The sequence below is a fragment of the Lonchura striata genome, chromosome 4A (assembly GCF_050655825.1).
Source record: "Lonchura striata isolate lonStrDom1 chromosome 4A, ASM5065582v1, whole genome shotgun sequence".
Lineage (NCBI taxonomy): Eukaryota > Metazoa > Chordata > Aves > Passeriformes > Estrildidae > Lonchura > Lonchura striata.
Genome location: NC_140742.1, coordinates 64,704 through 91,559, shown reverse-complemented (window position 1 = coordinate 91,559; position 26,856 = coordinate 64,704).

Below are 26,856 nucleotides of genomic sequence, written 5' to 3'. Positions count from 1 at the left end.
CGGTGCGTGTGTGGCGCATGCGCCGTGGCGATGTTACGGCGCAGCCGCCATGTTGGTTACGGGAATCCGCCTCAAAGGCCGCCGGGGTTGGTTTTAAGGGGCTAAAAATGCGCGCGGAGGTGACAAAGAGGGGACAAAAAGGGGGAAATGAGGGGACAAAAAGAGACACGCAGGCCTGGAGGGACACGCGGAGGGGAAATGGCCACTTACGCGTGGACGAAGAAGGGGAGAGCACTCATTGGACGAGGGCGAGGCACACTGACAAATCACAGCTCGCAGTGCGCGTGACGTCAGGGGTTTCTAGGCAGATTTACGGGGGACCACCTTTTCGGCTATTTAGGGGACCCCAAAAGTCCCAAGTCCCCCCAAGTCCCCTCCGCACCCCAAATCCCCCAAAATTCGTCCCAAAAATCCCACTAAAAAAAAATCCTCCCAAAAATCCACCCCAAAGTCCCTAAAAAATGCCCTAAAAATCAACCAAAAATCGCCCCAAACCTCCCCAAATCCCATAAAAATAAAATTACTTCCCAAGAATTTTCCGAATCTCCCAAAGAATCCATCCCAAATTCCTGAAATCTCAATTAAAAATCCCCCAAAATTAAAAAAAATTCTCAGGACAGACTAAAAACACCCCCAAAATCCCAAATAATCCCTAAAATCCCCTAAACCTGCCCGAATGTTAAAAAAAAAAAATCTGAAAAATCCCCTCCCCAGAAATCCCCAAATTTTCCCAAAAATTCGCAAAAAAACCCCAAACAAACAAAAAAACAAAATTACCAAAGAACCCACAATATTATTTATATAGTTTATAGAAACGGCTTTTTTATTGTTTTTATTTGGTTAGACGGAGGACTTTAGTGGAAAAAGTATGAATATACATTTTATTTTGATATCATTCTAAATACGGAAATATAAATTCAGTGTATACATATATATATAAAAATATAAAATAGAAATAAAAATAGTATTAGGCAGAGATAGACTATGAATAACACCATACATCAATCTACATTTAAAATGTAAATTTGACTATAAATGCGAAAAATAGAAATAAATTTAAACGGAGTTTAAATAAAGATTTTTTTTTTAAGATTTTTACTTGGATAGAGGCAGGGTTTTATTTTAAGCAATATAAACCTTTTAGAACTCTAAATCTAACTATAGAAATATGTAAGCAATCTATTAAGATATGTATAAAAATATAAAATATAATAAAATATAATAAATGGAATAAATGTAAGGAATTATGAAAATACAATTATATATCAATATACATTATAAATCCGAATGTGAATATAAATGTGAAAAATGTAAAAATAAACTCTATTGAAATGCAGAAATTCCCTTTGGGACCCCAAAACCCCCCCTGGGACCCCCAAATTTCCCTTCAGGACCCCAAAATTCCTACTGGAACCCCCCAAAAACTCCCAGAAACCCCCAAAATTCCCTTCAGAACCCCAAACCCTCCCCAGGACCCACAAAATTCCACTCGGGACCCACAAAATTCCACCCAAAAACCCCCTGAGATACCCAAAATTCTCCCCAGGACTCCAAAACCCCCCCTGGGACGCCCAAAATTCCCTTCAGGACCCCCAAAACCCCACTGGGGTTAGGGGTTAGGGTTAGGGGTTAGGGTTAGGGGTTAGGGTGTGACTTAAAATGACATTTATCACACTACTTAGAAAAATTGACAGCATGGCTTTCTAACATTACACATACAATATTTATTATAACATTTGCAAAAAACCAATCACAGAATAAGCATTTTTCACAGTGGGGAAAATGGGAAAAATACGGGGGACAGGGGAAGAAAAAGTGGGAAAAAAGCGAGGGAAAATGTATGAAAAAGAGAGGAAAAATATGGGGGGGAAAATGAGGAAAAATGTGGGAAAAGGGAAAAACGTGGGGGGAAAAGCGGTGAAAAGTGGGAAAAAACCCAAGGAAACATCTTTTCCTCCTCCGAGTAATTTCTTCCCCATTATGGAGCTTTTTTCCTATTTTCCCCCCGTTTTTCCTCTTTTCCGGCTCTTATTCCCCTTTTTTCCCTCCTTTTCCCCACTCTAAATCCTATTTCCCCCTCCACCTTTTCCACATCCCCCTTTCCCTCCCCAAATCCCAGCAGCCGCACCCCAGACCTTTAATTTAAAATTAAACTTTATAAATCCGTGATCGCCCCCCCCTCCCCGCGCTCCCAGCCCCACTTCCCCCCTTTCCCGGCCTTCACCGCCCAAATTCCCACCCCGCTGCCTTCCCCATCCCCATTCCCCCTCCCAAACCCCATTTCTCCCCTCACAATGCTCGTTTTTCCCAGGAAATTCCCTCTTTTCTCTGGAAATTCCCGCTTTTCCCGCGCCCCCCCCCCCCCATCGCCTCACATGGCGGCCGCTTCTCCTCCGACCCAGCAAAAGAGCGCTACGGGGCTTCCCGGCCGCTTATATACCGGGACGCCTCCGTTTACGTAACGCATGCGCAGTTTCACTGTACGGCACCGAACACGCTTCCACCCTCGGTGCGTGTGTGGCGCATGCGCCGTGGCGATGTTACGGCGCAGCCGCCATGTTGGTTACGGGAATCCGCCTCAAAGGCCGCCGGGGTTGGTTTTAAGGGGCTAAAAATGCGCGCGGAGGTGACAAAGAGGGGACAAAAAGGGGGAAATGAGGGGACAAAAAGAGACACGCAGGCCTGGAGGGACACGCGGAGGGGAAATGGCCACTTACGCGTGGACGAAGAAGGGGAGAGCACTCATTGGACGAGGGCGAGGCACACTGACAAATCACAGCTCGCAGTGCGCGTGACGTCAGGGGTTTCTAGGCAGATTTACGGGGGACCACCTTTTCGGCTATTTAGGGGACCCCAAAAGTCCCAAGTCCCCCCAAGTCCCCTCCGCACCCCAAATCCCCCAAAATTCGTCCCAAAAATCCCACTAAAAAAAAATCCTCCCAAAAATCCACCCCAAAGTCCCTAAAAAATGCCCTAAAAATCAACCAAAAATCGCCCCAAACCTCCCCAAATCCCATAAAAATAAAATTACTTCCCAAGAATTTTCCGAATCTCCCAAAGAATCCATCCCAAATTCCTGAAATCTCAATTAAAAATCCCCCAAAATTTAAAAAAATTCTCAGGACAGACTAAAAACACCCCCAAAATCCCAAATAATCCCTAAAATCCCCTAAACCTGCCCGAATGTTAAAAAAAAAAAATCTGAAAAATCCCCTCCCCAGAAATCCCCAAATTTTCCCAAAAATTCGCAAAAAAACCCCAAACAAACAAAAAAACAAAATTACCAAAGAACCCACAATATTATTTATATAGTTTATAGAAACGGCTTTTTTATTGTTTTTATTTGGTTAGACGGAGGACTTTAGTGGAAAAAGTATGAATATACATTTTATTTTGATATCATTCTAAATACGGAAATATAAATTCAGTGTATACATATATATATAAAAATATAAAATAGAAATAAAAATAGTATTAGGCAGAGATAGACTATGAATAACACCATACATCAATCTACATTTAAAATGTAAATTTGACTATAAATGCGAAAAATAGAAATAAATTTAAACGGAGTTTAAATAAAGATTTTGTTTTAAGATTTTTACTTGGATAGAGGCAGGGTTTTATTTTAAGCAATATAAACCTTTTAGAACTCTAAATCTAACTATAGAAATATGTAAGCAATCTATTAAGATATGTATAAAAATATAAAATATAATAAAATATAATAAATGGAATAAATGTAAGGAATTATGAAAATACAATTATATATCAATATACATTATAAATCCGAATGTGAATATAAATGTGAAAAATGTAAAAATAAACTCTATTGAAATGCAGAAATTCCCTTTGGGACCCCAAAACCCCCCCTGGGACCCCCAAATTTCCCTTCAGGACCCCAAAATTCCTACTGGAACCCTCCAAAAACTCCCAGAAACCCCCAAAATTCCCTTCAGAACCCCAAACCCTCCCCAGGACCCACAAAATTCCACTCGGGACCCACAAAATTCCACCCAAAAACCCCCTGAGATACCCAAAATTCTCCCCAGGACTCCAAAACCCCCCCTGGGACGCCCAAAATTCCCTTCAGGACCCCCAAAACCCCACTGGGACCCCCAAAATTCTATTCGTCACCCCAAAACACCTTCTGGGACCTCCAAATTTCTCTTTAGGACCCCTGAAATTCCTCCTGGGACCCCCCACAAACTCCCAGAGGTCCCCAAAATTCCCGTCAGAACGCCAAACCCTCCCCAGGACACACAAAATTCTCTTTGGGACCCCAAAATTCCTCCCAAAAACCTCTTGAGATACCCAAAATTCTCCCCAGGACTCCAAAACCCCCCCTGGGACGCCCAAAATTCCCTTCAGGACCCCCAAAACCCCACTGGGGTTAGGGGTTAGGGTTAGGGGTTAGGGGTTAGGGTGTGACTTAAAATGACATTTATCACACTACTTAGAAAAATTGACAGCATGGCTTTCTAACATTACACATACAATATTTATTATAACATTTGCAAAAAACCAATCACAGAATAAGCATTTTTCACAGTGGGGAAAATGGGAAAAATACGGGGGAAAGGGGAAGAAAAAGTGGGAAAAAAGCGAGGGAAAATGTATGAAAAAGAGAGGAAAAATATGGGGGGGGAAATGAGGAAAAATGTGGGAAAAGGGAAAAACGTGGGGGGAAAAGCGGTGAAAAGTGGGAAAAAACCCAAAGAAACATCTTTTCCTCCTCCGAGTAATTTCTTCCCCATTATGGAGCTTTTTTCCTATTTTCCCCCCGTTTTTCCTCTTTTCCGGCTCTTATTCCCCTTTTTTCCCTCCTTTTCCCCACTCTAAATCCTATTTCCCCCTCCACCTTTTCCACATCCCCCTTTCCCTCCCCAAATCCCAGCAGCCGCACCCCAGACCTTTAATTTAAAATTAAACTTTATAAATCCGTGATCGCCCCCCCCTCCCCGCGCTCCCAGCCCCACTTCCCCCCTTTCCCGGCCTTCACCGCCCAAATTCCCACCCCGCTGCCTTCCCCATCCCCATTCCCCCTCCCAAACCCCATTTCTCCCCTCACAATGCTCGTTTTTCCCAGGAAATTCCCTCTTTTCTCTGGAAATTCCCGCTTTTCCCGCGCCCCCCCCCCCCCATCGCCTCACATGGCGGCCGCTTCTCCTCCGACCCAGCAAAAGAGCGCTACGGGGCTTCCCGGCCGCTTATATACCGGGACGCCTCCGTTTACGTAACGCATGCGCAGTTTCACTGTACGGCACCGAACACGCTTCCACCCTCGGTGCGTGTGTGGCGCATGCGCCGTGGCGATGTTACGGCGCAGCCGCCATGTTGGTTACGGGAATCCGCCTCAAAGGCCGCCGGGGTTGGTTTTAAGGGGCTAAAAATGCGCGCGGAGGTGACAAAGAGGGGACAAAAAGGGGGAAATGAGGGGACAAAAAGAGACACGCAGGCCTGGAGGGACACGCGGAGGGGAAATGGCCACTTACGCGTGGACGAAGAAGGGGAGAGCACTCATTGGACGAGGGCGAGGCACACTGACAAATCACAGCTCGCAGTGCGCGTGACGTCAGGGGTTTCTAGGCAGATTTACGGGGGACCACCTTTTCGGCTATTTAGGGGACCCCAAAAGTCCCAAGTCCCCCCAAGTCCCCTCCGCACCCCAAATCCCCCAAAATTCGTCCCAAAAATCCCACTAAAAAAAAATCCTCCCAAAAATCCACCCCAAAGTCCCTAAAAAATGCCCTAAAAATCAACCAAAAATCGCCCCAAACCTCCCCAAATCCCATAAAAATAAAATTACTTCCCAAGAATTTTCCGAATCTCCCAAAGAATCCATCCCAAATTCCTGAAATCTCAATTAAAAATCCCCCAAAATTAAAAAAAATTCTCAGGACAGACTAAAAACACCCCCAAAATCCCAAATAATCCCTAAAATCCCCTAAACCTGCCCGAATGTTAAAAAAAAAAAAAAAAAAAAATCTGAAAAATCCCCTCCCCAGAAATCCCCAAATTTTCCCAAAAATTCGCAAAAAAACCCCAAACAAACAAAAAAACAAAATTACCAAAGAACCCACAATATTATTTATATAGTTTATAGAAACGGCTTTTTTATTGTTTTTATTTGGTTAGATGGAGGACTTTAGTGGAAAAAGTATGAATATACATTTTATTTTGATATCATTCTAAATACGGAAATATAAATTCAGTGTATACATATATATATAAAAATATAAAATAGGAATAAAAATAGTATTAGGCAGAGATAGACTATGAATAACACCATACATCAATCTACATTTAAAATGTAAATTTGACTATAAATGCGAAAAATAGAAATAAATTTAAACGGAGTTTAAATAAAGATTTTTTTTTTAAGATTTTTACTTGGATAGAGGCAGGGTTTTATTTTAAGCAATATAAACCTTTTAGAACTCTAAATCTAACTATAGAAATATGTAAGCAATCTATTAAGATATGTATAAAAATATAAAATATAATAAAATATAATAAATGGAATAAATGTAAGGAATTATGAAAATACAATTATATATCAATATACATTATAAATCCGAATGTGAATATAAATGTGAAAAATGTAAAAATAAACTCTATTGAAATGCAGAAATTCCCTTTGGGACCCCAAAACCCCCCCTGGGACCCCCAAATTTCCCTTCAGGACCCCAAAATTCCTACTGGAACCCCCCAAAAACTCCCAGAAACCCCCAAAATTCCCTTCAGAACTCCAAACCCTCCCCAGGACCCACAAAATTCCACTCGGGACCCACAAAATTCCACCCAAAAACCCCCTGAGATACCCAAAATTCTCCCCAGGACTCCAAAACCCCCCCTGGGACGCCCAAAATTCCCTTCAGGACCCCCAAAACCCCACTGGGACCCCCAAAATTCTATTCGTCACCCCAAAACACCTTCTGGGACCTCCAAATTTCTCTTTAGGACCCCTGAAATTCCTCCTGGGACCCCCCACAAACTCCCAGAGGTCCCCAAAATTCCCGTCAGAACCCCAAACCCTCCCCAGGACACACAAAATTCCACTCGGGACCCCCAAAATTCCTCCCAAAAAACCCCCGAGACCCCTAAAATTCTCCCCAGGACACCACAAGCCCCCCTGGGACACCCCAAATTCCCATCAGGGTCCCTGAAATTCCTCCTGGGAGACCCAAAACCCCACTGAGACCCCCAAAATTCTCTTCGGGACCCCAAACCCCCCCCCCCAGGAGCCCCAAAATTCCCATCAGGGTCCCCGAAATTCTTTCTGGGACCCCCCAAAAACTTCGTGAGACCTCAAAATTCCCTTCAGGACCCCAAACCCACCCCCAGGACCCTCAAAATTCTGGTCGGGACCCACAAAATTCCTCCCAAAACCCCCCTGAGACCATCAAAATTCCCTTTGGGACCCCAAAACCCCTCCCGGAACGCCCAAACTTCCATTTGGCAACCCAAAAACCCCCGCTGGGACCCCCAAAATTCCTATCAGGGTCCCTGAAATTCCTCCTGGGACCCCCCAAAACCCCCTGAGACCCCCAAAATTCTACTTCAGGACCCAAACCCTCCCCAGGACCCACAAAATTCTCTTTGGGACCCCAAAATTCCTCCCAAAAACCTCTTGAGATACCCAAAATTCTCCCCAGGACTCCAAAACCCCCCCTGGGACGCCCAAAATTCCCTTCAGGACCCCCAAAACCCCACTGGGGTTAGGGGTTAGGGTTAGGGTGTGACTTAAAATGACATTTATCACACTACTTAGAAAAATTGACAGCATGGCTTTCTAACATTACACATACAATATTTATTATAACATTTGCAAAAAACCAATCACAGAATAAGCATTTTTCACAGTGGGGAAAATGGGAAAAATACGGGGGAAAGGGGAAGAAAAAGTGGGAAAAAAGCGAGGGAAAATGTATGAAAAAGAGAGGAAAAATATGGGGGGGGAAATGAGGAAAAATGTGGGAAAAGGGAAAAACGTGGGGGGAAAAGCGGTGAAAAGTGGGAAAAAACCCAAGGAAACATCTTTTCCTCCTCCGAGTAATTTGTTCCCCATTATGGAGCTTTTTTCCTATTTTCCCCCCGTTTTTCCTCTTTTCCGGCTCTTATTCCCCTTTTTTCCCTCCTTTTCCCCACTCTAAATCCTATTTCCCCCTCCACCTTTTCCACATCCCCCTTTCACTCCCCAAATCCCAGCAGCCGCACCCCAGACCTTTAATTTAAAATTAAACTTTATAAATCCGTGATCGCCCCCCCCTCCCCGCGCTCCCAGCCCCACTTCCCCCCTTTCCCGGCCTTCACCGCCCAAATTCCCACCCCGCTGCCTTCCCCATCCCCATTCCCCCTCCCAAACCCCATTTCTCCCCTCACAATGCTCGTTTTTCCCAGGAAATTCCCTCTTTTCTCTGGAAATTCCCGCTTTTCCCGCGCCCCCCCCCCCCATCGCCTCACATGGCGGCCGCTTCTCCTCCGACCCAGCAAAAGAGCGCTACGGGGCTTCCCGGCCGCTTATATACCGGGACGCCTCCGTTTACGTAACGCATGCGCAGTTTCACTGTACGGCACCGAACACGCTTCCACCCTCGGTGCGTGTGTGGCGCATGCGCCGTGGCGATGTTACGGCGCAGCCGCCATGTTGGTTACGGGAATCCGCCTCAAAGGCCGCCGGGGTTGGTTTTAAGGGGCTAAAAATGCGCGCGGAGGTGACAAAGAGGGGACAAAAAGGGGGAAATGAGGGGACAAAAAGAGACACGCAGGCCTGGAGGGACACGCGGAGGGGAAATGGCCACTTACGCGTGGACGAAGAAGGGGAGAGCACTCATTGGACGAGGGCGAGGCACACTGACAAATCACAGCTCGCAGTGCGCGTGACGTCAGGGGTTTCTAGGCAGATTTACGGGGGACCACCTTTTCGGCTATTTAGGGGACCCCAAAAGTCCCAAGTCCCCCCAAGTCCCCTCCGCACCCCAAATCCCCCAAAATTCGTCCCAAAAATCCCACTAAAAAAAAATCCTCCCAAAAATCCACCCCAAAGTCCCTAAAAAATGCCCTAAAAATCAACCAAAAATCGCCCCAAACCTCCCCAAATCCCATAAAAATAAAATTACTTCCCAAGAATTTTCCGAATCTCCCAAAGAATCCATCCCAAATTCCTGAAATCTCAATTAAAAATCCCCCAAAATTTAAAAAAATTCTCAGGACAGACTAAAAACACCCCCAAAATCCCAAATAATCCCTAAAATCCCCTAAACCTGCCCGAATGTTAAAAAAAAAAAATCTGAAAAATCCCCTCCCCAGAAATCCCCAAATTTTCCCAAAAATTCGCAAAAAAACCCCAAACAAACAAAAAAACAAAATTACCAAAGAACCCACAATATTATTTATATAGTTTATAGAAACGGCTTTTTTATTGTTTTTATTTGGTTAGACGGAGGACTTTAGTGGAAAAAGTATGAATATACATTTTATTTTGATATCATTCTAAATACGGAAATATAAATTCAGTGTATACATATATATATAAAAATATAAAATAGAAATAAAAATAGTATTAGGCAGAGATAGACTATGAATAACACCATACATCAATCTACATTTAAAATGTAAATTTGACTATAAATGCGAAAAATAGAAATAAATTTAAACGGAGTTTAAATAAAGATTTTGTTTTAAGATTTTTACTTGGATAGAGGCAGGGTTTTATTTTAAGCAATATAAACCTTTTAGAACTCTAAATCTAACTATAGAAATATGTAAGCAATCTATTAAGATATGTATAAAAATATAAAATATAATAAAATATAATAAATGGAATAAATGTAAGGAATTATGAAAATACAATTATATATCAATATACATTATAAATCCGAATGTGAATATAAATGTGAAAAATGTAAAAATAAACTCTATTGAAATGCAGAAATTCCCTTTGGGACCCCAAAACCCCCCCTGGGACCCCCAAATTTCCCTTCAGGACCCCAAAATTCCTACTGGAACCCCCCAAAAACTCCCAGAAACCCCCAAAATTCCCTTCAGAACTCCAAACCCTCCCCAGGACCCACAAAATTCCACTCGGGACCCACAAAATTCCACCCAAAAACCCCCTGAGATACCCAAAATTCTCCCCAGGACTCCAAAACCCCCCCTGGGACGCCCAAAATTCCCTTCAGGACCCCCAAAACCCCACTGGGACCCCCAAAATTCTATTCGTCACCCCAAAACACCTTCTGGGACCTCCAAATTTCTCTTTAGGACCCCTGAAATTCCTCCTGGGACCCCCCACAAACTCCCAGAGGTCCCCAAAATTCCCGTCAGAACCCCAAACCCTCCCCAGGACACACAAAATTCCACTCGGGACCCCCAAAATTCCTCCCAAAAAACCCCCGAGACCCCTAAAATTCTCCCCAGGACACCACAAGCCCCCCTGGGACACCCCAAATTCCCATCAGGGTCCCTGAAATTCCTCCTGGGAGACCCAAAACCCCACTGAGACCCCCAAAATTCTCTTCGGGACCCCAAACCCCCCCCCCCAGGAGCCCCAAAATTCCCATCAGGGTCCCCGAAATTCTTTCTGGGACCCCCCAAAAACTTCGTGAGACCTCAAAATTCCCTTCAGGACCCCAAACCCACCCCCAGGACCCTCAAAATTCTGGTCGGGACCCACAAAATTCCTCCCAAAACCCCCCTGAGACCATCAAAATTCCCTTTGGGACCCCAAAACCCCTCCCGGAACGCCCAAACTTCCATTTGGCAACCCAAAAACCCCCGCTGGGACCCCCAAAATTCCTATCAGGGTCCCTGAAATTCCTCCTGGGACCCCCCAAAACCCCCTGAGACCCCCAAAATTCTACTTCAGGACCCAAACCCTCCCCAGGACCCACAAAATTCTCTTTGGGACCCCAAAATTCCTCCCAAAAACCTCTTGAGATACCCAAAATTCTCCCCAGGACTCCAAAACCCCCCCTGGGACGCCCAAAATTCCCTTCAGGACCCCCAAAACCCCACTGGGGTTAGGGGTTAGGGGTTAGGGTTAGGGTGTGACTTAAAATGACATTTATCACACTACTTAGAAAAATTGACAGCATGGCTTTCTAACATTACACATACAATATTTATTATAACATTTGCAAAAAACCAATCACAGAATAAGCATTTTTCACAGTGGGGAAAATGGGAAAAATACGGGGGAAAGGGGAAGAAAAAGTGGGAAAAAAGCGAGGGAAAATGTATGAAAAAGAGAGGAAAAATATGGGGGGGGGAAATGAGGAAAAATGTGGGAAAAGGGAAAAACGTGGGGGGAAAAGCGGTGAAAAGTGGGAAAAAACCCAAGGAAACATCTTTTCCTCCTCCGAGTAATTTGTTCCCCATTATGGAGCTTTTTTCCTATTTTCCCCCCGTTTTTCCTCTTTTCCGGCTCTTATTCCCCTTTTTTCCCTCCTTTTCCCCACTCTAAATCCTATTTCCCCCTCCACCTTTTCCACATCCCCCTTTCACTCCCCAAATCCCAGCAGCCGCACCCCAGACCTTTAATTTAAAATTAAACTTTATAAATCCGTGATCGCCCCCCCCTCCCCGCGCTCCCAGCCCCACTTCCCCCCTTTCCCGGCCTTCACCGCCCAAATTCCCACCCCGCTGCCTTCCCCATCCCCATTCCCCCTCCCAAACCCCATTTCTCCCCTCACAATGCTCGTTTTTCCCAGGAAATTCCCTCTTTTCTCTGGAAATTCCCGCTTTTCCCGCGCCCCCCCCCCCATCGCCTCACATGGCGGCCGCTTCTCCTCCGACCCAGCAAAAGAGCGCTACGGGGCTTCCCGGCCGCTTATATACCGGGACGCCTCCGTTTACGTAACGCATGCGCAGTTTCACTGTACGGCACCGAACACGCTTCCACCCTCGGTGCGTGTGTGGCGCATGCGCCGTGGCGATGTTACGGCGCAGCCGCCATGTTGGTTACGGGAATCCGCCTCAAAGGCCGCCGGGGTTGGTTTTAAGGGGCTAAAAATGCGCGCGGAGGTGACAAAGAGGGGACAAAAAGGGGGAAATGAGGGGACAAAAAGAGACACGCAGGCCTGGAGGGACACGCGGAGGGGAAATGGCCACTTACGCGTGGACGAAGAAGGGGAGAGCACTCATTGGACGAGGGCGAGGCACACTGACAAATCACAGCTCGCAGTGCGCGTGACGTCAGGGGTTTCTAGGCAGATTTACGGGGGACCACCTTTTCGGCTATTTAGGGGACCCCAAAAGTCCCAAGTCCCCCCAAGTCCCCTCCGCACCCCAAATCCCCCAAAATTCGTCCCAAAAATCCCACTAAAAAAAAATCCTCCCAAAAATCCACCCCAAAGTCCCTAAAAAATGCCCTAAAAATCAACCAAAAATCGCCCCAAACCTCCCCAAATCCCATAAAAATAAAATTACTTCCCAAGAATTTTCCGAATCTCCCAAAGAATCCATCCCAAATTCCTGAAATCTCAATTAAAAATCCCCCAAAATTAAAAAAAATTCTCAGGACAGACTAAAAACACCCCCAAAATCCCAAATAATCCCTAAAATCCCCTAAACCTGCCCGAATGTTAAAAAAAAAAAAAAAAAAAAAATCTGAAAAATCCCCTCCCCAGAAATCCCCAAATTTTCCCAAAAATTCGCAAAAAAACCCCAAACAAACAAAAAAACAAAATTACCAAAGAACCCACAATATTATTTATATAGTTTATAGAAACGGCTTTTTTATTGTTTTTATTTGGTTAGATGGAGGACTTTAGTGGAAAAAGTATGAATATACATTTTATTTTGATATCATTCTAAATACGGAAATATAAATTCAGTGTATACATATATATATAAAAATATAAAATAGAAATAAAAATAGTATTAGGCAGAGATAGACTATGAATAACACCATACATCAATCTACATTTAAAATGTAAATTTGACTATAAATGCGAAAAATAGAAATAAATTTAAACGGAGTTTAAATAAAGATTTTTTTTTTAAGATTTTTACTTGGATAGAGGCAGGGTTTTATTTTAAGCAATATAAACCTTTTAGAACTCTAAATCTAACTATAGAAATATGTAAGCAATCTATTAAGATATGTATAAAAATATAAAATATAATAAAATATAATAAATGGAATAAATGTAAGGAATTATGAAAATACAATTATATATCAATATACATTATAAATCCGAATGTGAATATAAATGTGAAAAATGTAAAAATAAACTCTATTGAAATGCAGAAATTCCCTTTGGGACCCCAAAACCCCCCCTGGGACCCCCAAATTTCCCTTCAGGACCCCAAAATTCCTACTGGAACCCCCCAAAAACTCCCAGAAACCCCCAAAATTCCCTTCAGAACTCCAAACCCTCCCCAGGACCCACAAAATTCCACTCGGGACCCACAAAATTCCACCCAAAAACCCCCTGAGATACCCAAAATTCTCCCCAGGACTCCAAAACCCCCCCTGGGACGCCCAAAATTCCCTTCAGGACCCCCAAAACCCCACTGGGACCCCCAAAATTCTATTCGTCACCCCAAAACACCTTCTGGGACCTCCAAATTTCTCTTTAGGACCCCTGAAATTCCTCCTGGGACCCCCCACAAACTCCCAGAGGTCCCCAAAATTCCCGTCAGAACCCCAAACCCTCCCCAGGACACACAAAATTCCACTCGGGACCCCCAAAATTCCTCCCAAAAAACCCCCGAGACCCCTAAAATTCTCCCCAGGACACCACAAGCCCCCCTGGGACACCCCAAATTCCCATCAGGGTCCCTGAAATTCCTCCTGGGAGACCCAAAACCCCACTGAGACCCCCAAAATTCTCTTCGGGACCCCAAACCCCCCCCCCCAGGAGCCCCAAAATTCCCATCAGGGTCCCCGAAATTCTTTCTGGGACCCCCCAAAAACTTCGTGAGACCTCAAAATTCCCTTCAGGACCCCAAACCCACCCCCAGGACCCTCAAAATTCTGGTCGGGACCCACAAAATTCCTCCCAAAACCCCCCTGAGACCATCAAAATTCCCTTTGGGACCCCAAAACCCCTCCCGGAACGCCCAAACTTCCATTTGGCAACCCAAAAACCCCCGCTGGGACCCCCAAAATTCCTATCAGGGTCCCTGAAATTCCTCCTGGGACCCCCCAAAACCCCCTGAGACCCCCAAAATTCTACTTCAGGACCCAAACCCTCCCCAGGACCCACAAAATTCTCTTTGGGACCCCAAAATTCCTCCCAAAAACCTCTTGAGATACCCAAAATTCTCCCCAGGACTCCAAAACCCCCCCTGGGACGCCCAAAATTCCCTTCAGGACCCCCAAAACCCCACTGGGGTTAGGGGTTAGGGTTAGGGTGTGACTTAAAATGACATTTATCACACTACTTAGAAAAATTGACAGCATGGCTTTCTAACATTACACATACAATATTTATTATAACATTTGCAAAAAACCAATCACAGAATAAGCATTTTTCACAGTGGGGAAAATGGGAAAAATACGGGGGAAAGGGGAAGAAAAAGTGGGAAAAAAGCGAGGGAAAATGTATGAAAAAGAGAGGAAAAATATGGGGGGGGAAATGAGGAAAAATGTGGGAAAAGGGAAAAACGTGGGGGGAAAAGCGGTGAAAAGTGGGAAAAAACCCAAGGAAACATCTTTTCCTCCTCCGAGTAATTTGTTCCCCATTATGGAGCTTTTTTCCTATTTTCCCCCCGTTTTTCCTCTTTTCCGGCTCTTATTCCCCTTTTTTCCCTCCTTTTCCCCACTCTAAATCCTATTTCCCCCTCCACCTTTTCCACATCCCCCTTTCACTCCCCAAATCCCAGCAGCCGCACCCCAGACCTTTAATTTAAAATTAAACTTTATAAATCCGTGATCGCCCCCCCCTCCCCGCGCTCCCAGCCCCACTTCCCCCCTTTCCCGGCCTTCACCGCCCAAATTCCCACCCCGCTGCCTTCCCCATCCCCATTCCCCCTCCCAAACCCCATTTCTCCCCTCACAATGCTCGTTTTTCCCAGGAAATTCCCTCTTTTCTCTGGAAATTCCCGCTTTTCCCGCGCCCCCCCCCCCCATCGCCTCACATGGCGGCCGCTTCTCCTCCGACCCAGCAAAAGAGCGCTACGGGGCTTCCCGGCCGCTTATATACCGGGACGCCTCCGTTTACGTAACGCATGCGCAGTTTCACTGTACGGCACCGAACACGCTTCCACCCTCGGTGCGTGTGTGGCGCATGCGCCGTGGCGATGTTACGGCGCAGCCGCCATGTTGGTTACGGGAATCCGCCTCAAAGGCCGCCGGGGTTGGTTTTAAGGGGCTAAAAATGCGCGCGGAGGTGACAAAGAGGGGACAAAAAGGGGGAAATGAGGGGACAAAAAGAGACACGCAGGCCTGGAGGGACACGCGGAGGGGAAATGGCCACTTACGCGTGGACGAAGAAGGGGAGAGCACTCATTGGACGAGGGCGAGGCACACTGACAAATCACAGCTCGCAGTGCGCGTGACGTCAGGGGTTTCTAGGCAGATTTACGGGGGACCACCTTTTCGGCTATTTAGGGGACCCCAAAAGTCCCAAGTCCCCCCAAGTCCCCTCCGCACCCCAAATCCCCCAAAATTCGTCCCAAAAATCCCACTAAAAAAAAATCCTCCCAAAAATCCACCCCAAAGTCCCTAAAAAATGCCCTAAAAATCAACCAAAAATCGCCCCAAACCTCCCCAAATCCCATAAAAATAAAATTACTTCCCAAGAATTTTCCGAATCTCCCAAAGAATCCATCCCAAATTCCTGAAATCTCAATTAAAAATCCCCCAAAATTTAAAAAAATTCTCAGGACAGACTAAAAACACCCCCAAAATCCCAAATAATCCCTAAAATCCCCTAAACCTGCCCGAATGTTAAAAAAAAAAAATCTGAAAAATCCCCTCCCCAGAAATCCCCAAATTTTCCCAAAAATTCGCAAAAAAACCCCAAACAAACAAAAAAACAAAATTACCAAAGAACCCACAATATTATTTATATAGTTTATAGAAACGGCTTTTTTATTGTTTTTATTTGGTTAGACGGAGGACTTTAGTGGAAAAAGTATGAATATACATTTTATTTTGATATCATTCTAAATACGGAAATATAAATTCAGTGTATACATATATATATAAAAATATAAAATAGAAATAAAAATAGTATTAGGCAGAGATAGACTATGAATAACACCATACATCAATCTACATTTAAAATGTAAATTTGACTATAAATGCGAAAAATAGAAATAAATTTAAACGGAGTTTAAATAAAGATTTTGTTTTAAGATTTTTACTTGGATAGAGGCAGGGTTTTATTTTAAGCAATATAAACCTTTTAGAACTCTAAATCTAACTATAGAAATATGTAAGCAATCTATTAAGATATGTATAAAAATATAAAATATAATAAAATATAATAAATGGAATAAATGTAAGGAATTATGAAAATACAATTATATATCAATATACATTATAAATCCGAATGTGAATATAAATGTGAAAAATGTAAAAATAAACTCTATTGAAATGCAGAAATTCCCTTTGGGACCCCAAAACCCCCCCTGGGACCCCCAAATTTCCCTTCAGGACCCCAAAATTCCTACTGGAACCCCCCAAAAACTCCCAGAAACCCCCAAAATTCCCTTCAGAACTCCAAACCCTCCCCAGGACCCACAAAATTCCACTCGGGACCCACAAAATTCCACCCAAAAACCCCCTGAGATACCCAAAATTCTCCCCAGGACTCCAAAACCCCCCCTGGGACGCCCAAAATTCCCTTCAGGACCCCCAAAACCCCACTGGGACCCCCAAAATTCTATTCGTCACCCCAAAACACCTTCTGGGACCTCCAAATTTCTCTTTAGGACCCCTGAAATTCCTCCTGGGACCCCCCACAAACTCCCAGAGGTCCCCAAAATTCCCGTCAGAACCCCAAACCCTCCCCAGGACACACAAAATTCCACTCGGGACCCCCAAAATTCCTCCCAAAAAACCCCCGAGACCCCTAAAATTCTCCCCAGGACACCACAAGCCCCCCTGGGACACCCCAAATTCCCATCAGGGTCCCTGAAATTCCTCCTGGGAGACCCAAAACCCCACTGAGACCCCCAAAATTCTCTTCGGGACCCCAAACCCCCCCCCCAGGAGCCCCAAAATTCCCATCAGGGTCCCCGAAATTCTTTCTGGGACCCCCCAAAAACTTCGTGAGACCTCAAAATTCCCTTCAGGACCCCAAACCCACCCCCAGGACCCTCAAAATTCTGGTCGGGACCCACAAAATTCCTCCCAAAACCCCCCTGAGACCATCAAAATTCCCTTTGGGACCCCAAAACCCCTCCCGGAACGCCCAAACTTCCATTTGGCAACCCAAAAACCCCCGCTGGGACCCCCAAAATTCCTATCAGGGTCCCTGAAATTCCTCCTGGGACCCCCCAAAACCCCCTGAGACCCCCAAAATTCTACTTCAGGACCCAAACCCTCCCCAGGACCCACAAAATTCTCTTTGGGACCCCAAAATTCCTCCCAAAAACCTCTTGAGATACCCAAAATTCTCCCCAGGACTCCAAAACCCCCCCTGGGACGCCCAAAATTCCCTTCAGGACCCCCAAAACCCCACTGGGGTTAGGGGTTAGGGGTTAGGGTTAGGGTGTGACTTAAAATGACATTTATCACACTACTTAGAAAAATTGACAGCATGGCTTTCTAACATTACACATACAATATTTATTATAACATTTGCAAAAAACCAATCACAGAATAAGCATTTTTCACAGTGGGGAAAATGGGAAAAATACGGGGGAAAGGGGAAGAAAAAGTGGGAAAAAAGCGAGGGAAAATGTATGAAAAAGAGAGGAAAAATATGGGGGGGGAAATGAGGAAAAATGTGGGAAAAGGGAAAAACGTGGGGGGAAAAGCGGTGAAAAGTGGGAAAAAACCCAAGGAAACATCTTTTCCTCCTCCGAGTAATTTGTTCCCCATTATGGAGCTTTTTTCCTATTTTCCCCCCGTTTTTCCTCTTTTCCGGCTCTTATTCCCCTTTTTTCCCTCCTTTTCCCCACTCTAAATCCTATTTCCCCCTCCACCTTTTCCACATCCCCCTTTCACTCCCCAAATCCCAGCAGCCGCACCCCAGACCTTTAATTTAAAATTAAACTTTATAAATCCGTGATCGCCCCCCCCTCCCCGCGCTCCCAGCCCCACTTCCCCCCTTTCCCGGCCTTCACCGCCCAAATTCCCACCCCGCTGCCTTCCCCATCCCCATTCCCCCTCCCAAACCCCATTTCTCCCCTCACAATGCTCGTTTTTCCCAGGAAATTCCCTCTTTTCTCTGGAAATTCCCGCTTTTCCCGCGCCCCCCCCCCCATCGCCTCACATGGCGGCCGCTTCTCCTCCGACCCAGCAAAAGAGCGCTACGGGGCTTCCCGGCCGCTTATATACCGGGACGCCTCCGTTTACGTAACGCATGCGCAGTTTCACTGTACGGCACCGAACACGCTTCCACCCTCGGTGCGTGTGTGGCGCATGCGCCGTGGCGATGTTACGGCGCAGCCGCCATGTTGGTTACGGGAATCCGCCTCAAAGGCCGCCGGGGTTGGTTTTAAGGGGCTAAAAATGCGCGCGGAGGTGACAAAGAGGGGACAAAAAGGGGGAAATGAGGGGACAAAAAGAGACACGCAGGCCTGGAGGGACACGCGGAGGGGAAATGGCCACTTACGCGTGGACGAAGAAGGGGAGAGCACTCATTGGACGAGGGCGAGGCACACTGACAAATCACAGCTCGCAGTGCGCGTGACGTCAGGGGTTTCTAGGCAGATTTACGGGGGACCACCTTTTCGGCTATTTAGGGGACCCCAAAAGTCCCAAGTCCCCCCAAGTCCCCTCCGCACCCCAAATCCCCCAAAATTCGTCCCAAAAATCCCACTAAAAAAAAATCCTCCCAAAAATCCACCCCAAAGTCCCTAAAAAATGCCCTAAAAATCAACCAAAAATCGCCCCAAACCTCCCCAAATCCCATAAAAATAAAATTACTTCCCAAGAATTTTCCGAATCTCCCAAAGAATCCATCCCAAATTCCTGAAATCTCAATTAAAAATCCCCCAAAATTTAAAAAAATTCTCAGGACAGACTAAAAACACCCCCAAAATCCCAAATAATCCCTAAAATCCCCTAAACCTGCCCGAATGTTAAAAAAAAAAAAAAAAAAAAAAATCTGAAAAATCCCCTCCCCAGAAATCCCCAAATTTTCCCAAAAATTCGCAAAAAAACCCCAAACAAACAAAAAAACAAAATTACCAAAGAACCCACAATATTATTTATATAGTTTATAGAAACGGCTTTTTTATTGTTTTTATTTGGTTAGATGGAGGACTTTAGTGGAAAAAGTATGAATATACATTTTATTTTGATATCATTCTAAATACGGAAATATAAATTCAGTGTATACATATATATATAAAAATATAAAATAGAAATAAAAATAGTATTAGGCAGAGATAGACTATGAATAACACCATACATCAATCTACATTTAAAATGTAAATTTGACTATAAATGCGAAAAATAGAAATAAATTTAAACGGAGTTTAAATAAAGATTTTTTTTTTAAGATTTTTACTTGGATAGAGGCAGGGTTTTATTTTAAGCAATATAAACCTTTTAGAACTCTAAATCTAACTATAGAAATATGTAAGCAATCTATTAAGATATGTATAAAAATATAAAATATAATAAAATATAATAAATGGAATAAATGTAAGGAATTATGAAAATACAATTATATATCAATATACATTATAAATCCGAATGTGAATATAAATGTGAAAAATGTAAAAATAAACTCTATTGAAATGCAGAAATTCCCTTTGGGACCCCAAAACCCCCCCTGGGACCCCCAAATTTCCCTTCAGGACCCCAAAATTCCTACTGGAACCCCCCAAAAACTCCCAGAAACCCCCAAAATTCCCTTCAGAACTCCAAACCCTCCCCAGGACCCACAAAATTCCACTCGGGACCCACAAAATTCCACCCAAAAACCCCCTGAGATACCCAAAATTCTCCCCAGGACTCCAAAACCCCCCCTGGGACGCCCAAAATTCCCTTCAGGACCCCCAAAACCCCACTGGGACCCCCAAAATTCTATTCGTCACCCCAAAACACCTTCTGGGACCTCCAAATTTCTCTTTAGGACCCCTGAAATTCCTCCTGGGACCCCCCACAAACTCCCAGAGGTCCCCAAAATTCCCGTCAGAACCCCAAACCCTCCCCAGGACACACAAAATTCCACTCGGGACCCCCAAAATTCCTCCCAAAAAACCCCCGAGACCCCTAAAATTCTCCCCAGGACACCACAAGCCCCCCTGGGACACCCCAAATTCCCATCAGGGTCCCTGAAATTCCTCCTGGGAGACCCAAAACCCCACTGAGACCCCCAAAATTCTCTTCGGGACCCCAAACCCCCCCCCCCAGGAGCCCCAAAATTCCCATCAGGGTCCCCGAAATTCTTTCTGGGACCCCCCAAAAACTTCGTGAGACCTCAAAATTCCCTTCAGGACCCCAAACCCACCCCCAGGACCCTCAAAATTCTGGTCGGGACCCACAAAATTCCTCCCAAAACCCCCCTGAGACCATCAAAATTCCCTTTGGGACCCCAAAACCCCTCCCGGAACGCCCAAACTTCCATTTGGCAACCCAAAAACCCCCGCTGGGACCCCCAAAATTCCTATCAGGGTCCCTGAAATTCCTCCTGGGACCCCCCAAAACCCCCTGAGACCCCCAAAATTCTACTTCAGGACCCAAACCCTCCCCAGGACCCACAAAATTCTCTTTGGGACCCCAAAATTCCTCCCAAAAACCTCTTGAGATACCCAAAATTCTCCCCAGGACTCCAAAACCCCCCCTGGGACGCCCAAAATTCCCTTCAGGACCCCCAAAACCCCACTGGGGTTAGGGGTTAGGGGTTAGGGTTAGGGTGTGACTTAAAATGACATTTATCACACTACTTAGAAAAATTGACAGCATGGCTTTCTAACATTACACATACAATATTTATTATAACATTTGCAAAAAACCAATCACAGAATAAGCATTTTTCACAGTGGGGAAAATGGGAAAAATACGGGGGAAAGGGGAAGAAAAAGTGGGAAAAAAGCGAGGGAAAATGTATGAAAAAGAGAGGAAAAATATGGGGGGGGGAAATGAGGAAAAATGTGGGAAAAGGGAAAAACGTGGGGGGAAAAGCGGTGAAAAGTGGGAAAAAACCCAAGGAAACATCTTTTCCTCCTCCGAGTAATTTGTTCCCCATTATGGAGCTTTTTTCCTATTTTCCCCCCGTTTTTCCTCTTTTCCGGCTCTTATTCCCCTTTTTTCCCTCCTTTTCCCCACTCTAAATCCTATTTCCCCCTCCACCTTTTCCACATCCCCCTTTCACTCCCCAAATCCCAGCAGCCGCACCCCAGACCTTTAATTTAAAATTAAACTTTATAAATCCGTGATCGCCCCCCCCTCCCCGCGCTCCCAGCCCCACTTCCCCCCTTTCCCGGCCTTCACCGCCCAAATTCCCACCCCGCTGCCTTCCCCATCCCCATTCCCCCTCCCAAACCCCATTTCTCCCCTCACAATGCTCGTTTTTCCCAGGAAATTCCCTCTTTTCTCTGGAAATTCCCGCTTTTCCCGCGCCCCCCCCCCCATCGCCTCACATGGCGGCCGCTTCTCCTCCGACCCAGCAAAAGAGCGCTACGGGGCTTCCCGGCCGCTTATATACCGGGACGCCTCCGTTTACGTAACGCATGCGCAGTTTCACTGTACGGCACCGAACACGCTTCCACCCTCGGTGCGTGTGTGGCGCATGCGCCGTGGCGATGTTACGGCGCAGCCGCCATGTTCGTTACGGGAATCCGCCTCAAAGGCCGCCGGGGTTGGTTTTAAGGGGCTAAAAATGCGCGCGGAGGTGACAAAGAGGGGACAAAAAGGGGGAAATGAGGGGACAAAAAGAGACACGCAGGCCTGGAGGGACACGCGGAGGGGAAATGGCCACTTACGCGTGGACGAAGAAGGGGAGAGCACTCATTGGACGAGGGCGAGGCACACTGACAAATCACAGCTCGCAGTGCGCGTGACGTCAGGGGTTTCTAGGCAGATTTACGGGGGACCACCTTTTCGGCTATTTAGGGGACCCCAAAAGTCCCAAGTCCCCCCAAGTCCCCTCCGCACCCCAAATCCCCCAAAATTCGTCCCAAAAATCCCACTAAAAAAAAATCCTCCCAAAAATCCACCCCAAAGTCCCTAAAAAATGCCCTAAAAATCAACCAAAAATCGCCCCAAACCTCCCCAAATCCCATAAAAATAAAATTACTTCCCAAGAATTTTCCGAATCTCCCAAAGAATCCATCCCAAATTCCTGAAATCTCAATTAAAAATCCCCCAAAATTTAAAAAAATTCTCAGGACAGACTAAAAACACCCCCAAAATCCCAAATAATCCCTAAAATCCCCTAAACCTGCCCGAATGTTAAAAAAAAAAAATCTGAAAAATCCCCTCCCCAGAAATCCCCAAATTTTCCCAAAAATTCGCAAAAAAACCCCAAACAAACAAAAAAACAAAATTACCAAAGAACCCACAATATTATTTATATAGTTTATAGAAACGGCTTTTTTATTGTTTTTATTTGGTTAGACGGAGGACTTTAGTGGAAAAAGTATGAATATACATTTTATTTTGATATCATTCTAAATACGGAAATATAAATTCAGTGTATACATATATATATAAAAATATAAAATAGAAATAAAAATAGTATTAGGCAGAGATAGACTATGAATAACACCATACATCAATCTACATTTAAAATGTAAATTTGACTATAAATGCGAAAAATAGAAATAAATTTAAACGGAGTTTAAATAAAGATTTTTTTTTTAAGATTTTTACTTGGATAGAGGCAGGGTTTTATTTTAAGCAATATAAACCTTTTAGAACTCTAAATCTAACTATAGAAATATGTAAGCAATCTATTAAGATATGTATAAAAATATAAAATATAATAAAATATAATAAATGGAATAAATGTAAGGAATTATGAAAATACAATTATATATCAATATACATTATAAATCCGAATGTGAATATAAATGTGAAAAATGTAAAAATAAACTCTATTGAAATGCAGAAATTCCCTTTGGGACCCCAAAACCCCCCCTGGGACCCCCAAATTTCCCTTCAGGACCCCAAAATTCCTACTGGAACCCCCCAAAAACTCCCAGAAACCCCCAAAATTCCCTTCAGAACTCCAAACCCTCCCCAGGACCCACAAAATTCCACTCGGGACCCACAAAATTCCACCCAAAAACCCCCTGAGATACCCAAAATTCTCCCCAGGACTCCAAAACCCCCCCTGGGACGCCCAAAATTCCCTTCAGGACCCCCAAAACCCCACTGGGACCCCCAAAATTCTATTCGTCACCCCAAAACACCTTCTGGGACCTCCAAATTTCTCTTTAGGACCCCTGAAATTCCTCCTGGGACCCCCCACAAACTCCCAGAGGTCCCCAAAATTCCCGTCAGAACCCCAAACCCTCCCCAGGACACACAAAATTCCACTCGGGACCCCCAAAATTCCTCCCAAAAAACCCCCGAGACCCCTAAAATTCTCCCCAGGACACCACAAGCCCCCCTGGGACACCCCAAATTCCCATCAGGGTCCCTGAAATTCCTCCTGGGAGACCCAAAACCCCACTGAGACCCCCAAAATTCTCTTCGGGACCCCAAACCCCCCCCCCAGGAGCCCCAAAATTCCCATCAGGGTCCCCGAAATTCTTTCTGGGACCCCCCAAAAACTTCGTGAGACCTCAAAATTCCCTTCAGGACCCCAAACCCACCCCCAGGACCCTCAAAATTCTGGTCGGGACCCACAAAATTCCTCCCAAAACCCCCCTGAGACCATCAAAATTCCCTTTGGGACCCCAAAACCCCTCCCGGAACGCCCAAACTTCCATTTGGCAACCCAAAAACCCCCGCTGGGACCCCCAAAATTCCTATCAGGGTCCCTGAAATTCCTCCTGGGACCCCCCAAAACCCCCTGAGACCCCCAAAATTCTACTTCAGGACCCAAACCCTCCCCAGGACCCACAAAATTCTCTTTGGGACCCCAAAATTCCTCCCAAAAACCTCTTGAGATACCCAAAATTCTCCCCAGGACTCCAAAACCCCCCCTGGGACGCCCAAAATTCCCTTCAGGACCCCCAAAACCCCACTGGGGTTAGGGGTTAGGGGTTAGGGTTAGGGTGTGACTTAAAATGACATTTATCACACTACTTAGAAAAATTGACAGCATGGCTTTCTAACATTACACATACAATATTTATTATAACATTTGCAAAAAACCAATCACAGAATAAGCATTTTTCACAGTGGGGAAAATGGGAAAAATACGGGGGAAAGGGGAAGAAAAAGTGGGAAAAAAGCGAGGGAAAATGTATGAAAAAGAGAGGAAAAATATGGGGGGGGAAATGAGGAAAAATGTGGGAAAAGGGAAAAACGTGGGGGGAAAAGCGGTGAAAAGTGGGAAAAAACCCAAGGAAACATCTTTTCCTCCTCCGAGTAATTTGTTCCCCATTATGGAGCTTTTTTCCTATTTTCCCCCCGTTTTTCCTCTTTTCCGGCTCTTATTCCCCTTTTTTCCCTCCTTTTCCCCACTCTAAATCCTATTTCCCCCTCCACCTTTTCCACATCCCCCTTTCCCTCCCCAAATCCCAGCAGCCGCACCCCAGACCTTTAATTTAAAATTAAACTTTATAAATCCGTGATCGCCCCCCCCTCCCCGCGCTCCCAGCCCCACTTCCCCCCTTTCCCGGCCTTCACCGCCCAAATTCCCACCCCGCTGCCTTCCCCATCCCCATTCCCCCTCCCAAACCCCATTTCTCCCCTCACAATGCTCGTTTTTCCCAGGAAATTCCCTCTTTTCTCTGGAAATTCCCGCTTTTCCCGCGCCCCCCCCCCCATCGCCTCACATGGCGGCCGCTTCTCCTCCGACCCAGCAAAAGAGCGCTACGGGGCTTCCCGGCCGCTTATATACCGGGACGCCTCCGTTTACGTAACGCATGCGCAGTTTCACTGTACGGCACCGAACACGCTTCCACCCTCGGTGCGTGTGTGGCGCATGCGCCGTGGCGATGTTACGGCGCAGCCGCCATGTTCGTTACGGGAATCCGCCTCAAAGGCCGCCGGGGTTGGTTTTAAGGGGCTAAAAATGCGCGCGGAGGTGACAAAGAGGGGACAAAAAGGGGGAAATGAGGGGACAAAAAGAGACACGCAGGCCTGGAGGGACACGCGGAGGGGAAATGGCCACTTACGCGTGGACGAAGAAGGGGAGAGCACTCATTGGACGAGGGCGAGGCACACTGACAAATCACAGCTCGCAGTGCGCGTGACGTCAGGGGTTTCTAGGCAGATTTACGGGGGACCACCTTTTCGGCTATTTAGGGGACCCCAAAAGTCCCAAGTCCCCCCAAGTCCCCTCCGCACCCCAAATCCCCCAAAATTCGTCCCAAAAATCCCACTAAAAAAAAATCCTCCCAAAAATCCACCCCAAAGTCCCTAAAAAATGCCCTAAAAATCAACCAAAAATCGCCCCAAACCTCCCCAAATCCCATAAAAATAAAATTACTTCCCAAGAATTTTCCGAATCTCCCAAAGAATCCATCCCAAATTCCTGAAATCTCAATTAAAAATCCCCCAAAATTAAAAAAAATTCTCAGGACAGACTAAAAACACCCCCAAAATCCCAAATAATCCCTAAAATCCCCTAAACCTGCCCGAATGTTAAAAAAAAAAAAATCTGAAAAATCCCCTCCCCAGAAATCCCCAAATTTTCCCAAAAATTCGCAAAAAAACCCCAAACAAACAAAAAAACAAAATTACCAAAGAACCCACAATATTATTTATATAGTTTATAGAAACGGCTTTTTTATTGTTTTTATTTGGTTAGATGGAGGACTTTAGTGGAAAAAGTATGAATATACATTTTATTTTGATATCATTCTAAATACGGAAATATAAATTCAGTGTATACATATATATATAAAAATATAAAATAGAAATAAAAATAGTATTAGGCAGAGATAGACTATGAATAACACCATACATCAATCTACATTTAAAATGTAAATTTGACTATAAATGCGAAAAATAGAAATAAATTTAAACGGAGTTTAAATAAAGATTTTTTTTTTAAGATTTTTACTTGGATAGAGGCAGGGTTTTATTTTAAGCAATATAAACCTTTTAGAACTCTAAATCTAACTATAGAAATATGTAAGCAATCTATTAAGATATGTATAAAAATATAAAATATAATAAAATATAATAAATGGAATAAATGTAAGGAATTATGAAAATACAATTATATATCAATATACATTATAAATCCGAATGTGAATATAAATGTGAAAAATGTAAAAATAAACTCTATTGAAATGCAGAAATTCCCTTTGGGACCCCAAAACCCCCCCTGGGACCCCCAAATTTCCCTTCAGGACCCCAAAATTCCTACTGGAACCCCCCAAAAACTCCCAGAAACCCCCAAAATTCCCTTCAGAACTCCAAACCCTCCCCAGGACCCACAAAATTCCACTCGGGACCCACAAAATTCCACCCAAAAACCCCCTGAGATACCCAAAATTCTCCCCAGGACTCCAAAACCCCCCCTGGGACGCCCAAAATTCCCTTCAGGACCCCCAAAACCCCACTGGGACCCCCAAAATTCTATTCGTCACCCCAAAACACCTTCTGGGACCTCCAAATTTCTCTTTAGGACCCCTGAAATTCCTCCTGGGACC